Source organism: Anser anser (genome assembly GCF_964211835.1).
Source record: "Anser anser genome assembly, chromosome: Z".
NCBI classification, from domain to species: domain Eukaryota; kingdom Metazoa; phylum Chordata; class Aves; order Anseriformes; family Anatidae; genus Anser; species Anser anser.
Window position 1 is genome coordinate 53,772,775 of NC_139723.1, and position 24,897 is coordinate 53,797,671.

Below are 24,897 nucleotides of genomic sequence, written 5' to 3' on the forward strand. Positions count from 1 at the left end.
AGTAAATTTTAGTGGTCAAGGCTGTTCTTTAAGAGACAAGGAGACTATTTAACACTTTCTGTGACTCTCCTGTGGTAACAAACATCCCTTTATCTTCTTCCTTATTGATATGTTTTCAGGTATTTCTGATTAGACATTAGACATTAGGAAATAAGCAGGGAGGAATTAAAATAAATGGGGATTCTTTATTAAAATTCAATGTTTATAGTTGCAATTTGTTCACTTGTAGCATGTCCCTTCCCTTCCCTTCCCTTCCCTTCCCTTCCCTTCCCTTCCCTTCCCTTCCCTTCCCTTCCCTTCCCTTCCCTTCCCTTCCCTTCCCTTCCCTTCCCTTCCCTTCCCTTCCCTTCCCTTCCCTTCCCTTCCCTTCCCTTCCCTTCCCTTCCCTTCCCTTCCCTTCCCTTCCCTTCCCTTCCCTTCCCTTCCCTTCCCTTCCCTTCCCTTCCCTTCCCTCCCCTCCCCTCCCCTCCCCTCCCCTCCCCTCCCCTCCCCTCCCCTCCCCTCCCCTCCCCTCCCCTCCCCTCCCCTCCCCTCCCCTCCCCTCCCCTCCCCTCCCCTCCCCTCCCCTCCCCTCCCCTCCCCTCCCCTCCCCTCCCCTCCCCTCCCCTCCCCTCCCCTTCCCCTTCCCCTTCCCCTTCCCCTTCCCCTTCCCCTTCCCCTTCCCCTTCCCCTTCCCCTTCCCCTTCCCCTTCCCCTTCCCCTTCCCCTTCCACTTCCCCTTCCCCTCTTTCCTTTTTTTCCCTATATATAGTGACATTCATAAAAGGCTTGCTTGAATGGAAACTGTTTAAAACCACCCTGGAAAAATAAGCTTTTGCTCTCCTCTGCTTCAGAGTGAAGCTGAAAATACAAATGCAAGATTAATTTTCAGTTCCTAATTTATTCAGTAGAACAGGGCTAACACTTTCAAAGATGCATTGCAGACTTAGATATGTGATTTACTGAATTTAAGTGGCAATGGACACCTAATCTTAACCTTACAGGTAGGTTTATAGAAGTCTTTTGAAAATTTAAACATGAACATAACATTTATTTAGGAGCAAGAAGTCGCTTGAATTCTAACACAAAGGAGAAAAGAACAAAGATCAAATGAGATCTTTCATATGCCTCAGAGCTGCCTCACTGTACAGGTGCCCATTTTTTTCCAGCACAGTACTCCTTTTTTTTTTTTTTTTTTTTTCTGTAAATACTTAACATGGTCCAGATATATCTAAATAACAAAATGAGGTTTTGTTGGTAATATGTTCTATGTTAATTTATCTAACCTCTGTGTCAATGCTAATGCAAAGACAGACATATTAACATAATATTGACTTTGACACATATTATAGTAGACATAACCCATGCTACTATGCTTTTATTCCTATTAAATACTAATGTGAGTAATGGAAATGTGCTATGATATGTTATTATTGTACTTTTCTTCTGTTTACTTGTATGTCACCTCTTAACAACTACCTGCATAAGTCATGCTGAGGTCAATAGATGAAGTAATATGTCTTCTGAAACAGCAGCCCAGCAAAGATCTCTTCCAAAGAATGCATAATGTTTTAATTCCACCAGGACAAGAACAAGTTACATCCCATTTTGAGCTACCCATCTGAACAGTTTAGTGGGTAGACCATTCACTCAAGAAATGAAAAGTTTGATGTATTCCTGTACAGTCCAGTTGTGAAGAGTACAGTAAGGCTGTAGTCTGACTTTCTGAAATGTTATGGTGTCAATGTTCTGTTGAGACAGGGAAAGTCTAATTTTGTGACTAAAACAATTCCTGGAGAATGGTCTGCTGGTTTCAATAAGAGTAGCGAGCATCTATTTAACTTGTAGCTCCTCCTTTGTGGAGGAGCTTTGTTTGTTTGTTTATTTTTACAATGGAGAAAATAATGTATTAGAAATTTTAGTGGCATTAGAAATTTTAGTAAAGCTTGATTTACTTTAACATTAACAAGACATTTTGAAATGTTTGCTTTACTTGCTTCTTTCTCCTCTTGCGTATGGTAGACCAAAATACAAAAAGTCCCTTGGGATACACAAGTCATTTACTAGTACATTTGTCATCTTCTTGTTGGTATACTTTTTTTTTTTTATATATATATTAATCAATAGATAATTTACCAGTGGTTTGTTTCAAAACACATTAAGATGAATGGTGAGGCCGCATCTCGAGTACTGTGTTCAGTTTTGGGCCCCTCATTACAAGAAGGACATCGAGGCCCTGGAACATGTCCAGAGAAGAGCTACGAAGCTGGTGAAGGGCCCGGAGCACAAGTCTTATGAGGAGCAGCTGAAGGAACTGGGGTTGTTTAGTCTGGAGAAGAGGAGGCTCAGGGGAGACATTATTGCTCTCTACAATTACCTGAAAGGAAGGTGTGGGCCTCTTCTCGCAGATAACTAGTGACAGGACTAGAGGGAATGGCCTCAAGTTGTGCCAGGGGAGGTTTAGGTTGGAAATGAGGAGACATTTCTTCTCAGAAAGAGCAGTCAGGCATTGGAACAGGTTGCCCAGGGAGGTGGTGGCATCACCATCCCTGGGGGTGTTTAAGGAAAGGTTGGACCTGGTGCTTAGGGACATGGTTTAGTGGGTGACATTGGTAGTAGGGTGATGGTTGGACCAGATGATCTCAAAGGTCTCTTCCAACCTTAATGATTCTGTGATTATGTGATTCTATGAATGTGAAGCTGGGCCTTCATTTGGTGTGCAATTTGGTGTGTGGTCTGCAGCGGTGGTCATCTAACTATCCTTAATGTTAACAAAGTTACTGAAAACTATTGTTGTCTCGTAAACAAATAGTTAAATTCCTTGCATTGCAGATAAGAAAGAAGTTCAATATATGGCACAGAAGTGTACAGTTTCCAGGTTGGCATAGCCCAAAGACTACTGCCATTCAAAATCAAATTGTCCATCACAGCCTGGCTTGTCATTTCCTTAGTCTGTGTACCCTGATGGTGCTCTGCTTCATCTCTTGAGCTATTTTGTACACAGTTGTTGATCTGCTGATATACAGGTAGTTCTATGATCCCTCTGCTTAACAGCTCGACGAAGTGCTCACAGAAATAAATGGCCATTAAGGAGACCAAGGCAGCAAGTCTAATACTCAAGATACTGACATCTTTCATCAATGGCGAGCACGAGAAGAGTCTTGGTGCGGTATGGTCAGGCGACAAGGAAGGAATACAGGGATGCTGTTAGTGTTTGTAGGGAGAAAATTCGTGTGGCCCACTAGAGTTGAAGCTGGCCGTGTCTGTTGGAGACAATAAAAAAGTTTTTTTTAGATCTGTGAACATAAAAAGGAGAACCAAAGAAAACATACGTCTGCTACTTGATGGGGAAGGTCTCCTCACAGACAATGACACAGGCAAAGCAGAGAAGTTTAATGCCTTCTTCGCCTCTATGTTCAACACTGATGATGGGCTTCGGGACCGAGGGTGCCCTGAGCTGGAGGACCATGACGGTGGGAATGATAAACTTCCAACTGACCCTAAACGTGTGCGGGATTTGCTGCTCCACCTGCATCCATACAAGTTCATGAGTCCGGATGGGATTCATCCCAGGGTGCTTAAAGAGCTGGCTGACGCCATCGCGGGACCTCTCTCAATTATTTTTCAATGATCTTGGAAATATGGAGAGGTCCCAGTAGACTGGAAGCTGGCAAATGTTGTGCCAATTTTCAAGAAGGGGAAGAAAGAAGAAGACCCTGGCAATTACAGGCCTGACAGTCTCACGTCAGTACGTGGTAAAGATATGGAGAGGATGATCCTTGAAGTTATTGAAGTGCACCTGGGGGACAATGCAGTCATTGGTCCCAGAAAACATGGGTTCATGAGGGGTAGGTCCTGCCTAACAAATTTGATTTCCTTTTATGATAAGATCACCCACCTAATCGCTCAAGGGAAACCAGCTGATGTGATCTTTTTGGACTTCAACAAAGCTTTTGACACAGTTTCCCATAGGATCCTACTGGACAAAATGTTCAGCATACAACTTAAAAAAAACATCATACGATGGGTGAGCAATTGGCTGACGGGCAGGGCTCAAAGGGTTGTGGTAAATGGGGCCACATCTGGCTGGCGGATGGTCACTAGTGGGGTCCCTCAAGGCTCCATTTTAGGGCCAGTCCTCTTCAATGTTTTTATAAATGATTTGTTTGTAGGACTAGAAGGTGTTTTGAGCAAATTTGCCGACAACACCAAACTTGGAAGAGTTGTGGACTTGGATGAGGGTGGAAAGGCCTTGCAGAGAGATCTGGACAGATTGGAGAGCTGGGCGATCACCAACCACATGAATTTTAACAAAAGCAAGTGCCGGGTCCTGCACCTGGGACGGGGCAACCCTGGCTATACGCACAGACTGGGCGATGAGACGCTGGGGAGCAGCCCCGCAGAGAGGGATCAGGGGGTTGTGGTTGACAGCAAGTTGAATATGAGCCAGCAGTGTGCCCTGGCAGCCAGGAGGGCCAACCGCATCCTGGGGTGCATCAAGCACGGCATCGCTAGTTGGTCGAGGGAAGTGATTGTCCCGCTCTACTCTGCGCTGGTGCGGCCTCACCTCGAGTACTGTGTGCAGTTCTGGGCACCACAGTACAAAAAGGATGTGAAACTATTGGAGAGTGTCCGGAGGAGGACTATGGAGAGGGTGAAGGGCCTAGAGGGTAAGACATATGAGGAGCGGCTGAGGTCACTTGGCCTGTTCAGTCTGTAAAAGAGGAGGCTGAGGAGAGACCTCATCACGGTCTACAGCTTCCTCATAAAGGGGGGTGGAGAGGCAGGTGACCTATTCTCCGTTATCATCAGTGATAGGAGCCACGGGAACGGTGTGAAGCTGAGGCAGGGGAGGTTTACGCTGGACATCAGGAAGAAGTTCTTCACCGAGAGGGTGGTTGCACACTGGAACAGGCTCCCCAGTGAAGCAGTCACTGCACCAAGTCTGTCTGAATTTAAGAAGTGATTGGACTGTGCACTTAGTCACACGGTCTGAATTTTTGGGTAGACCTGTGTGGTGCCAAGAGTTGGACTTGATGATCCTTATGGGTCCCTTCCAACTCGGGATATTCTATGATTCTATGATTCTATGTAACTAACAAGGAAGAACACCTTTATTTTGTGTCATAGTACTGGCCATTTTGGAAATGTGCAATGTAGTGTTGTCCGTCCAATTTCCTGTCCTTAACTTTAAAAAAACATTTCTAAGAGAACGACTAATAAGCAAAATGTTTAGTTTGATTTTCAGTATTTTAAGATCAAACATTTCTGTATTTTTTATCCTTGGTTTTACATTTTATAACCAAGTAGTCATTCAATTTAAGCATTAAATGCTGAAGTTCCTCAGCATGAACAACCTGTCTGGTTAAGGTAAAGCAGAGATTATTTTTTTTCATAGTCCAATTTTAAATAAACAATCGCAAAAACATTGCATAAATAAAATAAAAGTGGCATAATCCAATTTAACAAAGAAACATTTTTTAAGTGTAATTTTGTTTGCAGTCTCATAAGTCTTAATAAGATTAGAGCTTAAATAAATAAATAGATTTAGAACTGCACACTTCATTCTTCAGAAAACTCAGTAAATACCTAATTTTAATGTAACTTGCTCTGGATTTTATGCTGCAGCTTTCTTTTATTCTTCACGCACCTCTTCCAATCCAACCCCCATACCACATGCTCTGCATTTCCCCCGCTTTCATTTCATCCTTCTAAGAACTGCTTAGTCTAAGTACATTGAGAACACTATGACACGTCCCAAAAACATAAAGTTAACCCATAAGTGTCCTGTGACATACTGCATAAACTCAGAAAAACAGTTCTTACATAACCTTGTCAAACAATACTCACTTCCTAGCAGCTGCCACTGCCCTGAAATTAATAAAATTATTGTAAAGGCTACCTTCCTGAGTACACCAGTGACACACTGTAATGCAGGAGTTAATTACCATCATATTTTTACTCTGTTCAATACCATTTTTCTCATCAGCTCTCTTTCTCCCTTATGCACTGCATTTCATAAATAAATGGCAAGATAGAAAACTTTGGTTAAAAACTTCTTATGAAAACAAACAAACAAAAACCCTCTGGACTATATGTGCTCCAGTATCCAGTATGTAAATATACTTCTTTTCAAAGGCAATGAAACAGTTAAGATCTCTGAGATGAAAAATAGATTCTAGTAGATCTTTGCTATTTTGTTGATTTAAGGGTTGACTGTAATCATGCTCCTTAATTTATTTTTCATTTTCATTCCATTGAATAAACCCTGCAGGTTTACAGTTCCATGGCTTATTGTATGTATGTATGCGTTGTTCAGAACTTAAAACTTTATGGAGAATTCTGCTTTCTTCTCATGTGCTTTTTTTTTTTTTTTTAACCAGGAAGTAGTAAAATGTTTTGAGATGCTATTGAGTCTTTAAGTTACAAAATCTAGATTCCACCTTAAAAATGTTTCATACTGTACATTGCATAGCCTGGGGTGGTGACTAGCTGCCAAATATCTATCAGAGAGTGATTTATGATATATGATATGTTCCTCAGCCCAAGTGGAGACTGTTTAGTTGAAACATGAGAAAGGAGAGGCCTTGTGCTCTCAAAACCATGATGACAAATTTCTGTTTGGCTTTCTGAGGGAACATACAGTACAAAACGTGCCATATTTTACAACACTAAAACTTATGTAAGGAGCAAAACTAAATTCACTTAACCCCTGGTTTGATTAAGGTTTTCATTTTTTTTTTTTTTAGTTAAGTCTGCATCTTCACATAAACGAAACAGTTTAAATTTTGCTTCTACTTTCCTTTCAACTTTAACTAAAGCCTGTGTTATGATTTCTGATGCTTTCTGTTCTGATTTTTTTTTTCCCTGAAGCTCTGAAGAAGTACCTCTCCCATATGGCTTGTGGGATCTACACTTCGACATGCTTGTGTAGAACAATATGGACGGGTATTCTGCAGTCCTGAACAACAAAATTCTCAGAGGTCTTCTGATATTATTCATGGACACTTGTAGCCAGGGAAAACAAATAAATAAATAAAGTCTGCATAATCCAGCTGATAAATCTTGTTTAGACAGGCATTCAGTCACCACAGTACCTAAGTGCCAAAATACATCACGGAATAGAAACAAACTCAAACCTTTGTTACGTAAAGTAGGCTGGATTTATTTCTTTATATCATTATATTTTCCTTCTTTGCATGTCCTTACTCTGCATTTGTTTTTCACGACGTTTTACTGTGGGAGAACAGCTGGTATGAAAGGCTGTCTTTACACAGGGCAGTGAAAATGATCAGTTCAGAGGCTGTTCTGATCTCAAGTAAACCTGTCGCAGCTGCACAGTTAAGTACGTGTCATCTGCAGCATTTTGTATCTGCAAATGAAATCCTGAACTCAGGCAGAAGATGCAGCAAGAATATACTATGAAAGCACATAAACTGTTGAAAAAAATCTTGCAGGTCCTCAGTATCTGACAAAATCTTTAAATCTAAAGAGGCAGAGTGCAGAGGGAAGGAAATACTTTCGTACTGTATTTCTACAAATGACTAGTTATGAGATTGGTCATATATGTTCTGGTGAATCTAGGAATGCTTTGCAGGCCTTCTGTGACATTGTCCCAGCTCTGTATTCAAGTGGACCCAGAAACACGGTAGCACTGTTCTCTGTGGATTTCTGTGGAAAGGTAAGGTCCCAGTAGAGCCAGGGAGTAATCTGGCCATTTCCACAGTCCTGGCAGCTGGTAGACAGGACCCTGGCAGGTGTAATTGTACCCATCCTCCACTCAGCCCAGATACAGACAAGAAGGCAAAGTAATATGTTCTGTGACATAACAGGAAACTGTTAGAATAAAAGAAACTTACTTTGCCTCTTCTGAGTCCCTGTAAGGTTCTTAAACACAAGACATTATTTCAATAGGATTCACTGAGAACATAGATAATTTCCACATACGTGATTAGCACAGTTATTTGGAGAAGCTGCAAATCATAATGTAGACTTTAGAGGTCACTTTGGCTTCAGTCCACTGAGGCTGTTGGGATGAAATTTCAGGCTTTTATGTGGAACATTCAGAGAGCAGAGGCTGTAGAGAATTAATAGAGACACCATTAAGACAGAGAAGAAAGAGACTGCTGAAGGGTCTGGCTAAATAAACTGTCACACAGATATGTTTCTGTTTACATAGATCATTCTTCTTGGTCAGTCAGAATTAAATCTCTGGGAAATCAGATTCTGACTAGTCAGTCAATAATGGAAAAAAATCAGTCAACCCTGGCTGTTGAGAATTGCTATCCTTTTCAGTTCCTAGATCAATATGCTGTTGTCTTTGGAGTTAATTAATGGCCTGTTCCAGGTATACGCAAGTCAACAACTCAGGAAAGCCCCCTTGCTTCTTGAAAGCCCTTCTTTTTGTTTTGTTACTCACAAGTCCAGGTGTAGCAAGCTGTTGTGGGGTAATGCAGCTGATTGTTTTGAGAAAAGGTGCAAGCTGGAAACCTGTCTAAGAACTACATACGTAACTGGGAATTGAGCAATCATTAGTTTGGGAATGAAGACACTCCATCACTCAAAGTTGTGCAGCTATCTGACTTCACTGAACTTATCTCCCCAAACTGATATTTAGTGTGACACTTTCTTACATTAAATTGAATCTTGAGGTATTCTGATCTATATCTTCAGGAACCTGTGGCTTTTTGTAGTCCTGCCTTAAATGTTAACTTATTTGTTGTCATATATTGTCACGTTTTCATCCAAACTGAGAAATCAAATAGCACCCTGAATCTAAGTACACCCACTGTAATGCCTGTGGGATGTGAGGAGGCATGGAATATTGTAAGGAAAATAAGCAGAAACTTTACAACATTTAAGAATGGACTGAGAGACAGAGACATGAGTCTGAAAAGACAAATTCTGTCCCGTGATCAGTGTGAACTTTTTTTTTTTATGTTCTGAATTAATCCTCCTTCCTGGATGGCTTTATTTTTAATGCAGAGAAATGATATTGCACAAAGCACTGCTTAAGCTGTTGCCAGGATCTTGTCTGTTTTGAGATCCTTACTTTCTTCTGTCCAGACAGGCACAACTACCATTGTTTTGTGTAAAGTGACACAGCCTCTTTTGCCACAAGGATCTAGCCTCAGCTGTTTTTTATCTGGAAGATACAGGAGCGGTTAACAGTAAGAGAGGCAGTATAGAAAATGCATACCAAGGTACTGAGATTCATGATAGGCCTTTATGATTGCTTTTCCACTATATCTCTCAGTGATACATCCATATCGGATGTTCTGAAATAATGGTGCTTTGTAATCACAGTAGAAGTGTGCCTATGGAATGACAAACAATAGCTGTTTGAAATGACATTTTTGGGAAAAAAAAAAGGCAAAATAATCTTCAGGCCTTCCAGCCTGAAGAATGCTGGTATTATTTGTTACTTTACTGAAAATACTGAGAAGATCTAGTTCTTTTTAAGAAAACATTGTAAGTCACCTGATATCTGCTCTGCTAAACTCCTAGAATCTGAAAACTGTTTAAGGTTATAGTTTCACTAGCAACCTTTCCTCGCTTGGGAATAAAATGTTGCTATTTTAGAATATAAACAACCTTACTAATGTTAAAATAATTGTTCAAGACATTTTCTTGTGCTTGGATATTCGGTGTAAGTAACTGCTGAGACTTGCAGCTTGGCCAGAGGCTGCAGCAAACAAACATCCTGTCGAAGTGTCTGGCACTCTGTGTTCCAGCATGATTGGCAGGAAACAGCATGTTTGGGGAAAGGGAAGATGGACATTATAAAAGCTATAGACTTGTTTTCCCAAAACAATAGCATGATACAAAACTAAAGGAGCCCTTTATTAAACTATTTGCTGCTAGGTTAGTGTGTTGCATGAGTAAGTGGGGGAAGGGACAGGGAAAAGGTGTTGATTGCTTAATGCCTAATAGGGGATTAATATAACTGAATTATTATATGCATATTTCTTTTCTACTAGGCCGTGCATCCGCCACACTCAGTAAGCACAGAAGTGAAACACCTATCTGTATGTGCCCAGCCCAGTAGGGTTCATTTCAAGTACACTGTATTAGCATTAGTCACTAGATTAACTTGATCTGACTAGATCCTTCTTCACTATCATTGGACAGGGCAGGCGTCTCTTTGCTTGTTTGGTTCATTACAGCTCACACCATGAGAACAGGTGCTTTTGTCCCATGAGTGCCATCCTACTGTTGTATGGAAGGAGGTTGACTTTAATCTCTGTGGGATGTTGAATGTAAGCCCAGCTGGCCAAAGCTGCAATGTGGATTTTTTGAACAAGCATGTTCCCCAGCTGCTTGGGCAACATCTCTTCCCTTGTCACTCACCAAAACTCAGTGCCACGCTGAGTGCTGGAAGCTCCTAAGATGGAGGAAAGTGGTGGAGTGCTTTTTATCACTGCAATCCTCCAATCTGAAAGCCTGTGTCTGATGCCTTTCCCCTGAAAAGCAGTCAAAAGCAATTTATGAATCTTATACATCTATACAGGCAACCAAATAGCTAATTTAGCTTTGTACATAGCAGCCAAGGAAATAAGGCTAGTCAGTTAGTATAAGAAGGGGACTGCTGAAATCAGACTGCATTTGGAAGACAATCAAAACTGGGAATGGGAATTTGCCTTCTTTTATCTCATCCCAGTAGGCATATCTAGAAATATACTTGCTTGTCTGTGATAACCAAAAGCTTTTTTTTTTTTGAAAATACTGAGGTAAATTGCAGGTAGATCTTAACAAACAAACAACAACAACAATAAAACAGTCATGTAGAATGCAAAGGGTGACCAAGTGTGTCCTGGTGAAGGTGCAGTTCAGCTATCTTGTATGTGAAGGAGCTCTGCACAGGACAGGCAAAAATCTGCAGAACTTGGTTTGCTGGTTTGTTTGGTTATGATTTCATTGTCTGTCAGTGGTATAAAAGGAATAGCAATGCTATGAGTTCTAGATTTGATTGCAATAAACATATAGATTAAGAAATGGAACGAAGTTTCCAACAACCCTGGGATAAGAAATAAGATACCAGTGAATTTGTTAGTTGGTCAATTATCAATGAGTTTCTGCTACTGTGAAAGACTCTTTAACTAAACAATATTTATGTTAGTGAAACAGCCCTGTGTTGCTGTGCAATACCATCTGGCACATCTGCAGCACCAATTGCATGGTATCAAGGGCGGTTCCAGCAGGCAGCATACTCAATTTTGGCAGCAAAATCAAATAGCAATGAGAAAGTACTGTTTCTGCTCATCGGTTAGAAATAAGAACATTTGTGTTGACTAACAGAAGTAGACTCAGTGCAAAGTAGAACTTGTGCTGATCCGTGGTACTTCTGGAGTTATGTTCTTTTCACCTACTAAGGATCTGATCAACCAAACAAGAGCTATTATGCTACAGAAATGATAAAGATGAGTTGAAGAGGTGTAGAAGAAGAAGCTGAGAAGAGCCAACAGTTTTAGCTTTATGGAAGTTGCCAGAACACATCATCCCACTGGACATTAGAATATTGTCAAAGTGTAGTACATCTTAAAAGAATTGTCTGACATTCTTTATGTATGGTTCCTTTCTTCCCTGTGTGGATGAGGTGTCTACAGTCCATGGATCATGGTAGATATTTATTGCCCCGATTGTAGGCAGCTGACCTAGGTGTCCTAGTTGAGTTACAGGGGTAAATTGTTACATCTAGAATTCATTTATGGCAAATACCTGCAAATATGAATTTGCAGTCATGTTGGTTCATTTTGATCAAACACAGGTTTTCTACAAGCTTTCTTCCAGTATTAAAGTCTTGTCTATAGCTAGAGATTCTCTGCCCAGTGAACTGATTAGATGCCATATATGATGAGTGAAAACAAAACAAATCAAAAAAACAGTAGAAGAAAACTAACAGCAAATTGTGTTTGAAATAAGAACGAATATCTGTAGGGGACATGGAATGTTGTCAGTCATAATGAAGAGATTTCTCTCTGAGTGAGAATTAATTTAATGACTTCACAAATGGGTGAGGGTAACCCCATCAATTTCAAGTTGACATGTTCATTACATTTAAAACACCCAGAACTTGATCCTGTGAACTTTACTCACCAGACTGAAAAATAGTTTGAGGACATACCAATATACATGTTATGTATAAAATAAAGAACAAAAGCAATGTTTTCTTCTTATTTTTTTAGCTTCACTTTCAGCAGAATATTTCTGAACCTGTTGAAGGAATGTTCATTTCCATATGGTCAGAGACAAGATCCAATATTTATGGTGTATGCGTGGAGTAAAAAGTATAATAATAACAACAACAACAATAACAATAGCAAAACTAATTGTATAAACAGTTAACTAGCTATGCAACATGATATGATAGTGATAATTTGAAGGTTTTATTATCTTACCACAGATGGTTCAAGAGTCTTGCTTGTATTGTTGTTTACTATCAAAATTTCTGGAATGTGGAGTAGGACATCAGCATCACTGGAACAGGCTGCCCAGGGAGGTCGTGGAGTCTCTTTCTCTGGAGATATTCAAGGCCCATCTGGACACCTACCTGGGCAGCCTGCTCTAAGGAACCTGCTTTGGCAGGGGGGTTGGACTCGATGATCTCTTGAGGTCCCTTCCAACCCCTACAATTCTGTGATTCTGTGATTCTCTCTGAACTAATCCTTTCAGATCAGTATCTTATAAGAATTTACATTAAGACCATTTTCGGTATTTTGGACTCATTTTATACATATCTTAGAAGATACGGACACTGTTTCATATTTACCAGAGTGGGAATAATGCCTTTTCAGAAAATACTTGAGACAGGCAACATGATTTTACGAAATATGGAAGAAAAGACAATTATGTCATATCACCATAATGTTGAAGAAAACGTTTTCAATCTGCAGTTGGCAGGAAGCTGCTTTAGTGCAGATGAGAAGGAAGGAAAAGACGTTTTGTTATCTGTTGTTGTTCACTTCTATTCATATGCTAGACATTCTTTCACCCAAACGAGTTTCTTTTGGTGGAAGTAACTTCTCTGCTTCCTTTAAGATTTGGAATCTGACTCCAGCTTCTGCACTGGTAACTCTGACAGACACAGCTTCTTACATTAGGTTACTTCATACCAAATACTTGGCTGGAAATATCTGTATTGGCATTGGTCTTTATACAATCTCAAGTAACGTACAAACAAAATGGAAGTACTGTAGAAAGGCTTTTAGTGTGGTCTGCGGCCACACAACCAAGCAGTCTGAGGTGGTGTCGCTGTTTACAGAACATCACAGCAGTGACAATTCTAAACCATGCTGGGCTCATTCTTGTATTTGTTAATGGCCTTATTGAATACTTTCACATGGCAACTGCTGAACTGGAACACTCCAGTATTGCAATGGTGTCTTTTTTGCTAGACCCTACTGCTCCATTTGGTACTCAAATGCAGGGACAAAGTATAATTCAAAATATCATCAGAGCCTGTGCATCAAGTCTTGCTGATTGCCCTTCTTGTGCCCTGCTTCCATAAGAACAAGAAGCTAAGCAGCATGATGTTACTGTAGTTTTCTAAGAGATCCTGAGGAAACAATCCTGCTTTTGCTGCTCTATTTCAGTTCTCGACTGAAAGTAAAATTTGGTGATATAAGGAAAAAACACTGGCCAACAATTATTTTAGTTTCTTTTGAGCCTAAGAGCATTTTAAAAGCATATTTATCTAAAATTGGATCAAAATTGTTTCTGCTTAACTGAGAACAGGCATATCCAAAGAAGAAGGCTGTCCTGTTCCAGCTGGAGTATGCAATGTTGAGAAAGAAGATGAAAGAAAGAGGAAAGGAGGAGAAAGAAAAAGAAGATGTGATATAGGCATGGATTAAGGCAGCGGAACTTGGTCAGACCACCTAGATCAATAAACTTGCTAAAAGTCCCTCAAAGTCTTAAATGGGAAATAGCCAGAGTTTTACATTTTATACTGAAGACAAGAAATGAAAAACATAACTTAATTCTGTGAACCAACACATGATTTAATGAGGCATACTGCATGGTATCCACTGCCCTATAAAATGCTTTCTTGTCTACAATCAATAAAATAAAGATGCATGTTAACCAAGGCTGCATTCTGTTAGCAAAATTTTATGGCTAATCCTTCTTTACAGATAGATAGAAGGGTTGATTTAGTTGTAGAATTTAATCCTACCCTGATTAGCAATCACTTCATCACTTAAAATGTTAGAGAAAGGGAGAATTAGAAGGGAGCGAATCCTAGCAGTCTTTAAAATAAAAGGCATTGGACACCTGGCACCCTATAAATACTGTGACACTGTACGACAGCAAACATGGGCACAATGCACTGCTTATTCTCAATTGGAATCCATCTGTAGTCTACAGTAGTAAGACAAAAGAGGATTGTTAGTACTTAAAGGCACCTTTACGCAGTCATACCACTTGACTGTTTTATTAATTGCTCCATCTGTTAAGTGAGAACTTTCTGGCAGAGGTTGGTACATGCTCTTAAACCCCTTGGTCTGCTTCCTATTGGTTCCACATGTGTTTGTATTTGTTCTCAGTAGGCAAAGATTCCAGAGAGAAAATGAACCGCTGCAGATCGATTGCAGTATCAGTCATGCAGAAGACATGGTAAAACATGCCCCTTCAGTCTGGTTTACTGTTAACCCTTTAACACAGAAAAGTAGGAGCAGAGGGAAAGAAATCAGTTAGTTCCCAATGATATTACTGAGAAAAACAGGATTGGTGCCACGACTTCGACATTATCCATCTTGTTAGGGACTATCTGACTCCTAACAATTCTTCACAAATTACATTTCCACCACTTCCTGTCTTAGAGCTCTGTACTTTACTCTAGCCAAGCTAGACAGTATTAGGATAATGTGGAAGATTGCGTAGCTGTGCTGAGTATTCCCATACAACCTGGGTAATTCTTGGACAAAATTACAGTGTCAAGAGCAGTGACAGAGGCCTAAAGCGACAAAAGCCAGAGCATTCAAAGGTAAGGCCATGATTCACATGAGAAGGAAGAAAATAAAGGCACAGTGTTGTTAAGTGTTTGCAGAAGGTGTAGGCCCATTTCCCTGAGTTCTTGGTTGGCATTTACTGTATTGCTCAGAAGTGTGTTCTAAAACTTCATTTTAAAAGGCATTAAGGGAGACCTTGTAATATTAAGATGTAGATAGTAATTCAAGGCATTATAATATATTGCTGAAATAGGATTAAAATCAAAAGGCCAAATTATCTGAGGTCAGAGGTGGTAAAGTTTTATGGTCATTAGCTGAAAAAGATAGGCAGTGTTGTACTTGGTCAGTACTCTAAAAACTTGGTGAGGAATTTCTGTACTGCAATTGATGGCGACTTCTCTCAATTGCACGCATGCATCCATGTTTATGCTTCAGGGAGGCAAGTAGGACCGGTTTTCTCCAAAATCTCTAGCAGCATAAAAATCTTGTCTTACTGGCAAGGTGTGTTGACCACAAAACCTCCTAAACGCTACATTAAATACAAAGATCCACACAATCCAGTCATCTTTGGTACATTCAGATGAGAGGATGATGAGAATTGAAAAACAACACCATTTTCTTCATAGAATCATAGAATTATAGAATGGTTCAGGTTGGAAGGGACCTTAAAGATCATCTAGTTCCAACACCCCTGTCATGGGCAGAGACACGTCCCACAAAATCAGGTTGCCCAGGGACTTATCCAACCCAGCCTTGAACACCTCCAGGGATGGGGGATCCACAGCTTCTCTGGGCAACCTGTTCCAGCACCTCACCACCCTCTGAGTGAAGAACGTCCTCCTAACCTCTAATCTAAATCTTCCCTCTTTTAGTTTAAAACCATTCCCCCTTGTCCTGTCATTTTCTGACCAAGTAAAAGTTACTCTCTATATTTCTTATAAGACCCTTTAAGTATTGAAAGGTCACAATGAGGACTCACCAGAGCCTTCTCTTCTCCAGGCTGAACAGCCCCAGCTCTCTCAGCCTTTCTTCACAGGATAGGTGCTCCAGACCTCTGAACATTGTTGTGGCCCTCCTCTGGACCCACTCTAACAAGTCCATATCCTTCTTGTGCTGGGGGCCCCAGACCTGGATGCAGCACTACAAGTGAGGCCTTACAATGGCAGAGCAGAGGGGGACAATCACCTCCCTCCCCTGGTGTGGAGCACTCCCTGAGTGCTGGCCAGTCCTTTGTTGATTCAGCCCAGGATGCAGTTGGCCTTCTGGGCTGCAAGTGCACACTGCTGGCTCATGTTGAGCTTTTCATCCAACAGAACCCCCAAGTCCTTTCTCAGCAGGGGTGCACTCAGTGAGTTCTTTTCCCAGTCTGTGCTCCTGTCTGGGGTTGCCCCAACCCAGGTGCAGCACCTTCCACTTGGCATTGCTGAACCTCATTATGTTCACATGGGCCCACTTTTCAAGCTTGTCCACGTCCCTTTGGATGGCATCCCTTCCTTCTGTTGCATCAACCACACCACTCAGCTTAGTGTCCTCAGAAAACTTGCTGAGGATGCACTTAATCCCACTGTCTGCGTCACTGATAAAGACATGGAACAGTACCAGTCCCAAGATAGACCCCTGAGGGACACTACTCATCAACTGTCTCCACCTGGACATAGAACCATTGACCACCACTCTCTGGGTGTGACCTACAAACAAATTCTTTATTCACGGAATGGCCCACCCTTCAAATACATCACTCATCATTTAACAACACTCCCATTTAAAAAAAAGGGTAGAAAGGAAGTCACAGGGAATTACAGATCAGTGAGTCTTACCTCTGTGTCTGGGGAGATCATGAAATGAATCCTCCTGGAGGCAATGTTAAGGCACATGCAGGACAAGGAGTTCAGCTGGGACAGCCAACATAGCTTCAACAAGGGTAAATCGTGCCTGACCAGTCTGGTGGCTTTATATGACTGAGTGACAGCATAAAGTCAACAAGGGAAGATCAACTGATGTCACCTACTTGGACTTCTGTAAGGCCTTTGACATGGCCCCACACAACAACCTAATCTCTAAATTGGAAAGATATGGATTTGAAGCGTGAACCAACCAGTGGATTATGAATTGGCTCAACGGCCGCACACAGAGAGTGGTGGACAATGGCTGTATGTCCAGGTGGAGGCCAGTGAGAAGTGGTGTTCCTCAGGGGTCTCTCTTGCAACTAGTACAGTTTAATATCTTTATCAATGACATAGACAGTGGGATTGAGTGCACCCTCAGCAAGTTTGCAGATCACACCAGGCTGAGTGGTGCAGCTGATACAAAAGAAGGAAGGGATGCCATTCAGAGGGACCTGGGAAGGCTGGAGAAGTGGACCCATGTGAACAGCATGACGTTCAACAAGTCTAAGTGCAAGGTGCTGCACCTGGGTCAGGACAGCTCCAGACAGGAGTCCAGACTGGGTGAAGAACTCACTGAGAACAGCCCTGCGGAGAAAGACTTGGGGGTTCTGGTGGATGAAAAGCTCAACATGAGCCACCGGTGCGCGCTTGCAGCCCAGCCCAACTGCATCCTGGGCTGCATCAAAATAACTGTGACCAGCAGGTCGAGGGAGGTGATTGTAACCCTATGCTCTCCCCTTGTGAGGCCCCACTTGGAGTGCTGAATCCAGGTCTGGGGCCCCCAGAACAAGAAGACTGTGAACCTGTTAGAGCTGGTCTAGAGGAGGGCTACAAAGATGACCAAAGCGCTGGAGCACCTCTTCTAAGAAGAAAGGCTGCAAGAGTTGGGGCTGTTCTGGGAGAGGAGGAGACTCTGGGGAGTCCTCATTGTGACCTTTCAGTATTTAAAGGGGCTTATAAAAAATGGGGAAGGATTTTTTACTGGGGTATATAACGATAGGACAAGGGGGAATGGTCTTAAACAAAAAGAGGATAGATTTAGACTAGATATTAGGAGGAAATTCTTCACTCAGAGGGTGGTGAGATACTGGAAAAAGTTATTAATTTTCTACTTGTATTTTCCAATGGCATTTCTAGGTATCAGGATATTACACACAGAATGCAGAAACCACTAATTGCCTCCAACACTTTCCCGGGTTTTCTTTTGTCACTAAAAACATCACTGCAGGATGATAAGATACATCTCATCATTGGCCTATGAAGAGAGTATGCTGGACTTCAAACTCACACTGTGGATTTTCATTGATATTTTTCTTGGCAGTCTCTATCCTTAAACTCTGACATGCATAGCTAGATAATCAGATCAATGGAAGAAAAGGAGAATTGTTTTTAAGCAGCAGCAGCAGCCGTTGTCGCATGCTGGGAGGAGTGTGATGCTTGCAAGGCACCCTGGGTGTGCCTGAGGTGGTTTCTTCTCCTCCAACACCCTTGGTCTGATGGCCATAATGGTGGTGGAACCCTACCTTATGCCCTCACTGGAAAAGATGTGTCAGCTGGGCAGATCCCATGACAAGGGTGATCTCTCCAGCAAGCAGAAGGCATCGATTTGAGGGAGAGAGGTGAATGGAAATAAGCCTCTGCTCAGGGCAGAAGGAGCAGCTCCTCCTTTTCTACCTTGCCTTTCCATGTGTCCTTCTATAACAGCCCTGAGTCTCTTGTGCTGGGGGCCCCAGACCTGGATGCAGCACTACAAGCGGGGCCTCATTAAGGCAGAGCAGAGAGGAACAGTCCCCTCCCTCCATCACCTGGACAATCCTCAGCAGATGCAGCCCAGGATGCAGTTGGCCTTCTGGGCAGCAAGCGCGCACTGCTGGCTCATGTCGAGGTTTTTGTCCACTAGAACCTCCAAGTCTTTCTCTGCAGGGCTGCTCTCAATGAGTTCTTCTCCCAGTCTGTGCTCTTATCTTTAGAACTAAGGGAGTTAGAAACCCATCTCATTATTCTTCACATCCATTGCCAAGTTCAGTTCCCCCTGTGCCTTGCCTTTCCTCATTCCATTCCTACACATCCAGATGGCATTTCTGTACTCTGCCCAGGCCTCACGTCCCTACTTCCACTGCCTGTGCATCTCCTTCTTATGCCTCGGTTTGACCAGTAGGTCCTTGCTCAGCCACGTCAGTTTCATGCCTTCCCTGCTTGCTTTTTTACACATGGCGATGGAGGCCTCTTGCACTCATCTCATCCGCAATGCTTTTAAGCAGCTAGAAGTTCGCTCTTGTAGAGTTCAGGGTGCTGACTTCACTCTGTCCCTCCCCTCCTTCCCTGCATCTCTTTTCCTAAAAGCTTGTAGACCTCGATTGCAGTGTTCTGGTTCCTTGATTCGTCCCACCATGCTTCCAAGATAGCAATCAGGTCATTTTGTTCTAACTGCACCATTGTTTCCATCTCCTCCTGCTTGTTTCCCATGCTGTGTGCATCAGTGTGGAAGCACTTTAGCTAAGCTATCGGTCACACCACCTTTTTAGAGGAGCCTTGCCTAATTCCTTTGGGACAATTCACAGGTATTTCCCTGTTGTTTCCTAAAGTGTTGGAGTTGCCTGGTTCTTCCCTGTCACTCAGAGGTATGTCCCCTTCTCTTGCTGAATCTAGTTTAAAGCCCCGATGATAAGCCCAGCCAGCCTGCTGCCCAGCACGCTCTTGCCCCACTGGTCAGGTGCGCCCAATCCCTTGTCAACATGCCACACCTCTCAATAGTGCATCCAAGATCACAGAATCCAAAACCTTGATCATGGCACCTGCCACGCAGCCAATTGTTCACTTGGTCTGTTTGTCTCCTTCTTGGGTCCAAGTCTCCAACTAGCAGAAACAGAGGAGAACACTACTTGTGCTCCTGACCCCTTAACATCTTTCCGAGGGACATAAAAGTCCCTTTTGATATTTTGGAGTCTCCTCATTGCAGCCTCATTCAACCCTACAATGAAAGGGTAGCAATGAGTGGTAGTCAGCTGACTTGACCAGCCCTTGTGGTATAGTGAATGTAGGCTCCTAGCAGGCAGGAATCCTCTCTAGAGAGACTGGCTGGACAGCAAATGGGTTCTTCGGTGCCTCTCAGTGAGGAATCTCCCGAGGCCATCAGCTCGCTCCGGGGCAGACACGTTCTACAGCAGAGTGGGGGATCGAGGCGGGCAAGGCTTTCTTCCAGCATCGAGGCCACTTGAGGCAGCCGAGGGAGCAGCCAGGGCCCTCAGGAGGGCGGCTGAGGAGGCATGGGTGGAGCCAGCAGCGCCCAAAGGCAGCCCCTAGGGAGTGCAAGTGGCCATGAGGGCGAGCAAACAGCACGGAGAAGTTGGAGCAGGCAGGGCGAGCAGGGAGGGTGCTCTTACCGCTCCTTCCAACGGTGGTTGTAACCTGCTTGTGAAGAGCCCAGCCATGGTATTCACCCGGCAGAAGGCCATGGCCTCTGCATCCCTTGCAGCCTCTCCAGCCATGGTTACCAATATGGCTGCCCAGATGGAGGTCTCGGGGAAACACATGGCCCTGCAAGTCTTGGGCTGCAGGGTGTGCCCAAGTCTTCCTTTTGTCAGTGTCTGACAGTAGCAGCAGTGGGTATGCCTGTGGGAGGTGAGCCCAGGTTGTGCTCAGCGTGGTGGCGGAGCTTCAGGAGGAGCTGAGTAGGCTGAGGAGAGTCAGAGAGGGAAATGGACCGGTGGAAAAATACTCTACCCTCTCTGAGACAGACTCACGAGCCAGCCACCACACAAGAAACAAAGGTTCCCCTATCCCACCAGGAAGCGACTGCACAAGAGACAAAGGTTCCCTCATCCCACCAGGCAGTAGGAGGGGGCCTAGGCCAAGGTGGGGAATGGAAGCAAGTTTCTGCTAGATAGAGCAGATAGCTTGGGCTAGGAAGAGGAATATCTTGGCAGAGGCATATTTCCAGAGCCGCCCAATGTTAGGGCCAATTCCAGGGCCTGCCACATTCTGGAGTTCCCTGCAACTGAGGGTCTGGGCAGCTCCTTTGGTCCTTGGGAGGTTCGTCTGAGTGGAGGTGTCTGCCTGGGGGGGGAGCTCTGGCCCCTCTGTCTGCATTTCAGCTCGGCCTGGTAGGTGCAGTGGCTGGACGCCATTTGGCTTCCAGCAGAAGGCTGCTGCTTGTTGCCCCAGAGCAGAAACAAGCGGCCCACCTGCCGCCCTCTCGTGTTGTCTGCTGGTGCTGCGACACTCCCAGGCTGACATGTCATGGCCTGTTTGCCCTCCTTGGTTGCCGCACTCCCTAGGGGCTGCCTTTGTACATGTGGTGGCGGGGTGGCCCGGACACTGCGCCTGGCCTCGCCCAAGCCCTGGCAGCATGAGGACTGGAGGAAAGCAAAGGTCACTCCAGTCATCAAAAAGGGTGAGAAGGAGCAGCTGGGTAACTACAGACCAGTCAGCTTCACCTATATCCCTGGTAAGGTCACAGAATCACAGAATCGTCTAGGTTGGAAGAGACCTCCAAGATCATCTAGTCCAACCTCAGCCCTAACACTAACAAGTCCTACACTAAACCATAGCACTAAGGGCTACATCTAAACGTCTTTTAAAGATCTCCAGGGATGGTGACTCAACCACCATCTGGGCAGTCCATTCCAGTGCCTAACAACCCTTTCAGTAAAGAAATTCTTCCTAACATCCAACCTAAACCTCCCCTGGCGCAACTTTAGCCCATTCCCCCTCGTCCTGTCACCAGGCACGTGGGAGAATAGACCAACCCCCACCTCTCTACAGCCTCCTTTAAGGTACCTATAGAGAGCGACGAGGTCTCCCCTGAGCCTCCTCTTCTCCAGGCTAAACAACCCCAGCTCCCTCAGCCGCTCCTCGTAAGACTTGTTCTCCAGACCCCTCACCAGCTTCGTTGCCCTTCTCTGGACTCTCTCGAGCACCTCCATGTCCTTCTTGTAGCGAGGGGCCCAAAACTGAACACAGTACTCGAGGTGCGGCCTCACCAGAGCCGAGTACAGGGGGACAATCACCTCCCTAGACCTGCTGGCCACACTGCTTCTTATGCAAGCCAGGATGCTGTTGGCCTTCTTGGCCACCAGAGCACACTGCTGGCTCATATTCAGCTGCCTATCAACCAGTACTCCCAGGTCCTTCTCTGCCAGGCAGCTTTCCAACCACTCTTCTCCCAGCCTGTAGCGCTGCTTGGGGTTGTTACGCCCCAGGTGCAGGACCCGGCTCTTGGCCTTGTTGAACTTCATGCAGTTGACCTCAGCCCATCGGTCCAGCCTATCCAGATCCTCCTGCAGAGCCTTCCTTCCCTCGAGCAGATCGACACACGCACCTAACTTGGTGTCATCTGCAAACTTACTGAGGGTGCACTCGATCCCCTCATCCAGGTCATCGATAAAGTTATTAAAGAGGACCGGCCCCAGCACTGAGCCCTGGGGGACTCCACTAGTAACCGGCCTCCAACTGGATTTGGCTCCATTTACCACAACTCTTTGGGCCCGGCCATCCAGCCAGTTTTTAACCCAGCAAACCGTACGCCAGTCCAAGCCACGAGCAGCCAGTTTCTTGAGGAGAATGTTGTGGGAAACGGTGTCAAAAGCCTTACTGAAGTCAAGGTAGACCACATCCACAGCCTTCCCCTCATCCACCAAGCGCGTCACTTGGTCATAGAAGGAGATCAGGTTCGTCAAGCAGGACCTACCTTTCATAAACCCATGCTGACTGGGCCTGATCGCCTGGTTGCCCTGCAAGTGCCGCGTGATGACATTCAAGATAATCTGCTCCATGAGCTTCCCTGGCACTGAGGTCAAGCTAACAGGCCTATAGTTCCCCGGGTCTACCCTCCGGCCCTTCTTGTAGATGGGCGTCACGTTTCCTAGCCGCCAGTTGACTGGGACCTCCCCTGATAGCCAGGACTGCCGATAAATAATGGAAAGTGGCTTGGCCAGCTCCTCCGCCAGTTCGCTCAGTACCCTCGGGTGGATCCCATCCGGCCCCATCGACTTGCGTACATCCAAGTGCTGTAGCAGGTCGCCAACCATTTCCTCGTGGATAGTGAGGGCCACATCCTGTTCCCCATCCCCTTCCACCAGCTCAGGGTACCAGGTATCCAGAGAACAACTGGTCTTGCCGCTAAAGACTGAGGCAAAGAAAGCATTGAGCACCTCAGCCTTTTCCTCATCTTTTGTAACTAAGTTTCCCCCCACATCCAGTAAAGGATGGAGATTCTCCTTAGTCCTCCTTTTTGCGTTGATGTATTTGTAACATCGTTTTTTGTTATCTTTAACGGCAGTAGCCAGATTGAGCTCCAGATGAGCTTTGGCCTTTCTAATTTTGTCCCTGCACAGCCTCGCAACATCCTTATAGTCCCCCTGAGTAGTCCCCCCTCTTTTCCAAAGATTATAAACCCTCCTTTTTCTCCTAAGCTCGAGCCACAACTCTCTGCTCAGCCAGGCCGGTCTAGTTCCGCGTCGGCTCGTCTTTGGGCACGTGGGGACACACCGCTCCTGAGCCATTAAGATTTCCTTCTTGAGGAGTGCCCAGCCTTCCTGGACTCCTTTGCCCTTCAGAACCTCCTCCCAAGGGACTCTGCCAACCAGTGTCCTGAACAGCTCAAAGTCAGCCCTCCGGAAGTCCAAGACAGCGGTTTTACTGGTCCCCTTCCTGACTTCGCCAAGAATAGAGAACTGAACCATTTCGTGGTCACTCTGCCCAAGACAGCTCCCGACCACCACATCTCCCACCAGTCCGTCACTGTTTGTGAACAGAAGGTCTAGCGGGGCACCTCCCCTGGTAGGCTCTCTAACCAGCTGCGTCAGGAAGCTATCTTTCACGCTCTCCAGAAACCTCCTAGACTGCTTTCTCTGGGCTGTGTTGTGCTTCCAGGATCTGTCTGGGAAGTCGAAGTCCCCCACGAGAACAAGCGCTGACGATTTCGCGGCTTCTGCCAGCTGCCTGTAGAACTCCTCATCCATCTCCTCATCCTGGTTCGGCGGTCTATAACAGATCCCCACCAGGATGCTTGCCTTGTTGGCCTTCCCTCTGATCCCAACCCATAGGGACTCAACCTTATCAGTCCCAGCCTCAAGTTCCTCAACATCTAAACACTCTCTAATAGAGAGAGCCACACCACCACCCCTTCTGTGCTGCCTGTCCCTTCTGAAGAGCCTATAGCCAGACATTGCAGCACTCCAGTCACGAGAGTGGTCCCACCACGTTTCCGTGATGGCAACCAAGTCATAGCCTTCCCGCTGCACGACGGCTTCCAGCTCCTCCTGTTTGTTGCCCATGCTGCGTGCATTAGTGTAGATGCACTTCATTCGGGCCATTGCCTTCTTCCCCAGCTTTGCCATTGTTCCCCCCGGCACAGCTCCAACAGGCCTTCTTTCAGCCCCATCCCCTTTCTTTCCTAGTTTAAAGCCCTCTCAACGAGCCCTGCTAGCTCCTGGGCTAGGATCCGTTTTCCCCTTAGAGATAGGGACCCGTCTGCGGCCATCAGGCCGGGTGCCGAGTAAAGCGCCCCATGGTCAAAAAAAACAAAATTTCTGTGTTGGCACCAGCCTCTGAGCCACGTGTTAATCAGGTGGGCTTTCCGTGTCCTCTCGGTACCCCTCCCTGCTACTGCAGGGATAGATGAAAACACCACCTGCACTCCCACTCCAGCCACTAACCGTCCCAGTCCCCTAAAGTCCCGTTTGATAGCCTTCAGGCTTCTCTCTTCAATATCATCACTGCCAGCCTGGACTATCAAAAGAGGGTAGTAGTCAGAGGGGCGAACCAGGTTGGGAAGCTTCCTGGCAATATCCCTGACCCTGGCCCCAGGGAGGCAGCAGACTTCCCTACGGGTAGGGTCAGGTCGACAAACAGGGCCCTCCATTCCCCTGAGAAGGGAGTCGCCTACTACGATCACCCTTCTGTCTTTCTTGGTGGAGGCAGTCTTGAGGCGTGGAGTCGGCTTCCTCGCCCTAGGCATCCTCCTGGGTAGACTTGGCCTGTTCAGTCTGTAACAGAGGAGGCTGAGGGGAGCCCTCATCGCAGTCCTCACCAGGGAGAGTGGAGGGGCAGGCGCCGATCTCTTCTCTTTAGTGACCAGCGAT

At 44.9% G+C, this 24,897-nt stretch overlaps 1 long non-coding RNA gene across 5 annotated transcripts in view; it reads left to right on the forward strand.

Annotated features, from left to right (window-relative positions):
• The window catches only part of LOC310889620, a 95,620-nt gene that overhangs the window by 21,522 nt on the left and 49,201 nt on the right, over window positions 1–24,897 (forward strand). For 4 of the 5 annotated variants that reach the window (XR_014576644.1, XR_014576645.1, XR_014576646.1 and 1 more), the window contains one exon: window positions 6,853–15,900. The exons of the other annotated variant lie outside the window; for it this stretch is intronic. This is a non-coding gene — a long non-coding RNA (uncharacterized lncRNA). Of the gene's footprint in view, window positions 1–6,852; window positions 15,901–24,897 lie in introns of those variants that run through there. 5 annotated transcript variants of the gene reach the window in all.